This window comes from Sorex fumeus, unplaced genomic scaffold, assembly GCF_029834395.1.
Source record: "Sorex fumeus unplaced genomic scaffold, SorFum_2.1 ptg000098l, whole genome shotgun sequence".
NCBI classification, from domain to species: Eukaryota; Metazoa; Chordata; class Mammalia; order Eulipotyphla; family Soricidae; genus Sorex; species Sorex fumeus.
In genome coordinates, this window is record NW_026606155.1 from 10,277,755 (window position 1) to 10,284,195 (window position 6,441).

The 6,441-nt window shown below is 33.7% G+C and overlaps 1 non-coding gene across 1 annotated transcript; it reads right to left on the reverse strand.

The window, feature by feature from the left end:
* Window positions 1-3,200: 3,200 nt before the first annotated feature.
* LOC130042166 (U6 spliceosomal RNA) lies at window positions 3,201-3,307 on the reverse strand. The gene has a single exon (XR_008795139.1). It is a non-coding gene; the product is annotated as a U6 spliceosomal RNA (small nuclear RNA).
* Between the last annotated feature and the right edge of the window lie 3,134 nt (window positions 3,308-6,441).

Sequence of the window (6,441 nt, forward strand, 5' to 3'; positions counted from 1 at the left end):
TTTCACAAACAAATATTGAAACTTTACTTGAAAAATTATTAAAGGTCTAAAAATCTGACTAAAGGGGCCGGAGACATAGTACAGCAGATAGGGCATTTGCCTTCCACGCGACTGACCTGAGTTTGATTTCCAGCATTCCATATGGTCCTCCGAGTACAGTCAGGAATAATTTCTGAGTGAATGAGCCAGGAGTAACCCCTGTGCATCACTGGGTGTGACCCCCCCCAAAAAAAATCTGGCTAAACACAGCAACAGAGAAATAAAAGCTATTATATAATTAAACCACATTGCTTTGATTTTATTTAATGGCTCAGTAAAAAGCTGAAGTGCAATATGTACTAAATGGATCATTCCTCTCAGTTATTACAGCCTGAAACAACTCATGCCTATTTAAGTTTGAGATATGGAAAGAAAATGAACAGAAATGCAAATGCAAATATACTCCATAATAATTATAGTTTTCCTTTTCTCCATATATTTTCTGCTTTACCATAAAGACATTATATCATTACTTTACAGAAATAGTCATAAAATCCACCACTTTTCAGTGTGTTACTCCAATGTAATGTTTCCACAATGTTGTGTATGTGGAATTTTTGTACAGCAATACTCAGCCAAAATCGTTAGCAGTTGACTTACCACATGTTGGTACCATCTATTAAAACTTGATCATTGATGAATTCTGTAAATAAGATTTGAGAAGCATGCACTGAAAGAAAGCTGACTTATCTTAGATAAAAACACGTTTATTTCTCATTTTTACTCTTACTAATATCATTTACTCCATCCTATAATAATTATAAATCAGTGCTTTAAGGCATAGAATAATTTGGTATTTCCCCATATTAAAACAAATGGCCCTGGAATGTTTTTCTCTTGTTCATTCTATGGCTTTTCCTACTTTATCATTTTTGTTTTAAAACGTCACCTTGAAAGTGGTTAGAATGAAATAGATTAGTTCATAAAAAGTTATAGAATTCACTTAAGATATCTCGTATTTGTGGAACTTTTCCCAGAGTTAGCACGGATCCGATTTACCTCAAATATCATTATCATCTTTGTCAGGAACACTGACAAGCTGAATAAATACATAAAGGGGGAATCTTGGAAGTGGGTAGACAGACTGGTGACTCATGACGAGGTCAGAGCCTTTGCTATTTGCTTAGAAACAGATCTCTTTTCCTGACTGCCATGGGGAGGAAGTGATGATGGAGACTGGTTCGTTCCAGAGCAACGTGGTCTAGGCAGATGGAAGGTCAGGGGTTAAACATGTGCTTTCTCAGCTACACTGGGTGCAATAACAACATCAGGCATCAGGAGAATGATCTATCAGGGCAATTAGTCAAACAGGCCTTGTGGTAGCCCAGATAGGGCTGACTCTGTTTGCAGCTGGTTTATCAGTTTGAGATAAGTCTTCTTGTGAACCTTTTGGTTACCTTGAGAAAGCAGACACCTGGATGGGAAACGTAAGACAACCACGTCTTTAAAAATTAAAATTGGAAAATGATGATAGGATCCAGATGGTACTAAAATGCATATTTCTAGTTATGAAGAAAAAGTTATTTGCTTTTGGATCCTCTCAGCGACTTCTTAGTTGATTCCTCAAAGAACAGAAATTGCAAACTTGGACTTTTTTGGATCAGATGTAGAACTTGTCTATGATGCCTCAGGGAGTCATAAAAATCATATAAATTGTTGTGTCTACTTTTTCCTCAATATTTTTTCTGTAAATGTTACATTTTGATGAAATCTGAAGACTGACCTACTCAATTAAAACTGAGTCTCTTTTTTGGTTCATATTGGTCTAGTTTTATATCTATATATCTATATCTCCCTCTATGTATTTATATATATATTTATTCATATATAAAGATATATATATACATATAATCTATATGTATATATATGAGAAAATTTGCAGGCATTTTCTAGCAGTTCATAATTAGAAGAGAAGAAATGCCTGCAAGTTTTCTTTTGTCCTATTTCTGTTATACAATTCCCGTAAGAGAGTTACAAATGGGATTTTATAACTTTCTATATATGACTTTTTGTTTTGGGGAAAATACAGACAGTGCTAAGAATTATATGATGCCAGGGATTGAACCCAGAGACTCACATATGCTCTAACACTTGAATCATAGCCCTGGTCCTATGTGTGACTATATTTAACCTCAGTAAAATCTCAGAACTAGAAACTTTCAAAATGATAGCTAAAGACTTATTTATCATGTGCTGTGCCCTGAATTGGCATAGCATTTCTGCATTCTTCAGTCCATACACTTCTCTACGCTTGTAGCAATACTCTGCTTATACCTACTTCTAAACTCTATCCAGCATGAACCTGGATATACTCTAAAACATGTAGAAGATAAGTGTGCCTCAGTCTTCAATAGCAACAAGATAATCAGTGGGTGCATATTCTATATATTTTTTAACTCATCAAATTTAATCCATGACCTCAACTGACATCTAAATTTCTAGCTATTTCAAATCGAGTTTTATAAACTGTAACTACATTCAGTTTTCCAGTTACAACTATATCTACATTTAATAAGTGAATAGAATATATTTGGGTAGAAAAAAGTCCTTTTCCCCCTACTTTTTCCCCAGGAAAATATCCTTTGCTTTAATGTACTTTTTTTTTGCATTTAATTTTTTTGTTTTAATCTACTTCTTAATCCAACCTGAGATAAAGTCAAATCTAAGAGATAATTACCCAGATTTACACTTTAAAAATTAGCTATTTATTTTCATTTGGGAGGAGCACACTTGGTAGTGCTCAGGGCTTGTTTTCTCCTGACTGTGATAAAAGGTAACTCAAGGTGGGCTTGGGGACCAAATGTAGCTTCAGGTATCTGACCCAGGGCAGCTATACACAAGACAAGAGCCCTAACCACTATACTGTATCACACCAATCCAGATCTGTACCTTTTACAAATCCTTCTGACTATAGCTGCTTATGTAAACTTGGGAAATTTGGTAAAAAACTTTTTATTTTAATTTCACCATCTATTCATTGGGAGTAAGAATAGACCTATTTCAGAGGAATCAATGAAGATACAGGAGGGGTATAATATAAGTATACGTAGGGTCCAGCTATTCTCATGGCCAAATGAGTCCAGCTATACTCATCAGTATATATTTTGTTTTTTTTTTTGTTTTTTTTTTAATTTATCATTTTTTTTTATTAGTGAAACACCATGAAGTATACTTATAGAACGAATTTGCGTGTCATCCTTGCGCAGGGGCCATGCTAATCTTCTCTGTATCGTTCCAATTTTAGTATATGTGCTGCCGAAGCGAGCACTCATCAGTATATATTTTGACCTAAAGATGAAAGAACTACTTCATACTGCTTATATTCCAAACACAAATTTGTACTATGAAAAAAATGTGGCTTCCAGAGTAATTAAAATTATTTTTCCAAATTAACGTTTTTCTTTCTTTTTCAGAGGAGTACTTTCTTTTTCAGAGAAGTTTTAAACCTAGAGAAATATGGTACAGAAGATCAGAGATTTCTTATATTCATTTTTTCACCCTGACTTACATTAGACAATCTCTCCCAGAGAGCTACATTATTACAACTAGTGATTTTACAATGGAACATTACTTTTATTCAAGGCCATAGATTGCATCAATATTTGCTCCATCTTAAATTTGGGAGGTAGAATACACTCAGGGGTAGCTAGTTATTCATTCAAATATTAATTATTCATATTAAGCAGACTTTTCCCCAATCTAAGATACTTATTAGGCTAACAGATATTATTTTGGCCTATTAGGCTAATTAGATTACAATGAAATGCTTGAATTACTATTTTTACTTTACGCAACCACCCATGTTGAGAACACATCTATCAGACCTGTATTCTATTGGTACCACACATCAATGATTATAATGTACAGGAATTTACTTTTTGAATCTCATTATCCATTCTTATATTTAAAACAGTAGACAATGTAAATAACAATCACGATCATGATCACAATCATCCTTTTGTTCCTCGATTGCCTCAAGCAGGCACCAGTAAAGTCTCCTTCGTCCTAACCCTGAGATTTTAAAGTGCCATATTCAAGGCTCTTTCAGGGCTAGGAGAATGAGACCCATCATTGTTACTGGTATTTGGAATATTGGGTATGCCACAGGGACCTAATTATTTTACATTGCAAAGAATTTACAGAAGATATCTTGAAACTTGTTTTGGACAGATTCTTGTCTTCATTTAAATTGATATTAGATTCAGAGAGCACATCAAAGGCTGACTGCAACTCAATCTAAAAGTTTACATATAGAATTTGTGGCAATCTTATCTTTTTTGGCCCTTATAGTTTTATTTAGAGCTATCTTAGAGAATAAAATTCATTATGATATATTTTTTCTGGGAGGAGAGGATCTCCAAAGCAGTGTTCAGGACCAGGGTCCCAATGTGTTTGGGGTATAGGGTCGGGGACAGGGTTCTAAAGCCATATCAGCAGTACTTGATGTGTGTGTGTGTGTGAGGGAGCTCTCCAGGATTGCCCCCAATCATGCGTGATCCACCCTGTGGTATCAGGAGTCAATCAACATCAACCACATTCAATACATGAACCTTAATCCTGGGTTATTAGTTCTGTATGGAATATAGTAAGGACCCTGTGACTTCTGAAGAGGTGAGTTTAGATGAAGACTGTGCACCCACATAGTTGGAAAGAAGTGTTCATGTTTAAGTCTGAACCTCTTAGGCCAATTTGACGGAAAATTGGCACAAAACTTAAGCAACACATGATACCTGGTACAACTTGTATGGACTGAAGTAGGGAGATATATGCTATGCCAATTCAGAGCCCAACAAATGATAAATGTAAGTCTTTAGCTATCATCCTGAAAGTTTCTAACTCTGAGATTTTACTGTGTGATTAATTGTAGTTGCAGATAGGACCTGGGATATGATTCAAGTGTTAGAGCATATGTGAGTCTCTGTGTTCAATCCCTGGCATCATATGATTCTTGGCACTGTCTATATTTTATCCCCCCCCAAAAAATTAGTCATAATAGAAAATTATAAAGATCTGATTTTTATGGGACTTATGGGAATTGTATAACAGAAATAGGACAAAAGAAAACTTGCCTTTTCACAACCAGCTACTCATTTTAGGGACTCAGGATAGAAGGTAGGGAAGCTACCAACAACAGAATGGCAAAAATATATCCTTTACGTTCTGTGCTCTAGTCTTCTGTAGTTCTCACTGAACTTCACTTTTCTTTACATTTCTTTTGACAATCACATTTTGAACTGACATCTTTCTCCCTGAAATTCAAGTTAAACTCAAGTTGACTTTAGTTAAATAGTCCTCCAATTTTTATGCACTTTATAAAGGAGCTCTTTTCTGACCACACTGAAGCTGGGATTCCTCTGCTAGTCCATAGTTTTACATAACAAATTAATGTGATTTTAATTTGTTAAATAATAATTTTCATTTTATTTAATAGAGTAGAAGTTCCATGATGAGATTTTATATCACTGTTGTGTTGGAGATGATCACCTAATGAATGCCTGTTGAATGAATTAAAGAATATTTATTCTAAAAGCATTAACAAAAAAAGCAAATACAAACCATTGGATACATTAACCTCTCTAAGTATATAAAATGTTTCATGCTTCAAGAATTGAGAACATCATATGGCATAAATAAAAGATTAATACATTTTGCCATAAAATATGACCTGATCAAAGATTATAAAATTATAGTTCACTCTTAGTAAAAACAATGCATTCAAAATCAATTTAAGCAGTAGTACTGTACTTTTATTCTTTCACTCATAAAATTAAATTGTATATTTATAAAATTAACAAAAGTATCAGGTAAGATTGTTCTTTTACCCTCAACTTAGTTTCTTCCAGAAGAATATGAGATCCAAACTTTAGAGCTCATAACACATTTGAAGGAATAAAAGATAAAAACATGAACAAATATTTCAGATATATTGGTTTTTACCTACGAGTTGCTAAAGAGAGGTACATTAATTCTTGATAATGATTTATTTTTATAGCCAATGAATCAAGAATCTATTTCTGAGACATAACAAGTCTAAAAACATTTTTTGTTCTTAAAATGACAATAACGTGAACCTATGTTTGAAAAACAATAGTATTGGTTACATTCGTATATTTTTGATTCAAGTTAGTTACATTGTTCCTGGAAACAAGAGGGAAAAACCCGCTGAAAATTTCGATTCTAAAGCTGGTTTATAAACATTCTGTCACTATAGATTTAGGATTAGTCAAATTATCCTGGGGAGATAAATAATTAAAGACTAGTTAATTTAAGAAATTAATATAAAATGAAACCACACCTCTGAAATAATTTAACAGTCAAATCTAAGATACCTTGAACTACTTATTTATATATTTTACTTTCTTAGAAGGTACTGAATTTTGACACGGTATCAAGATTTGACAC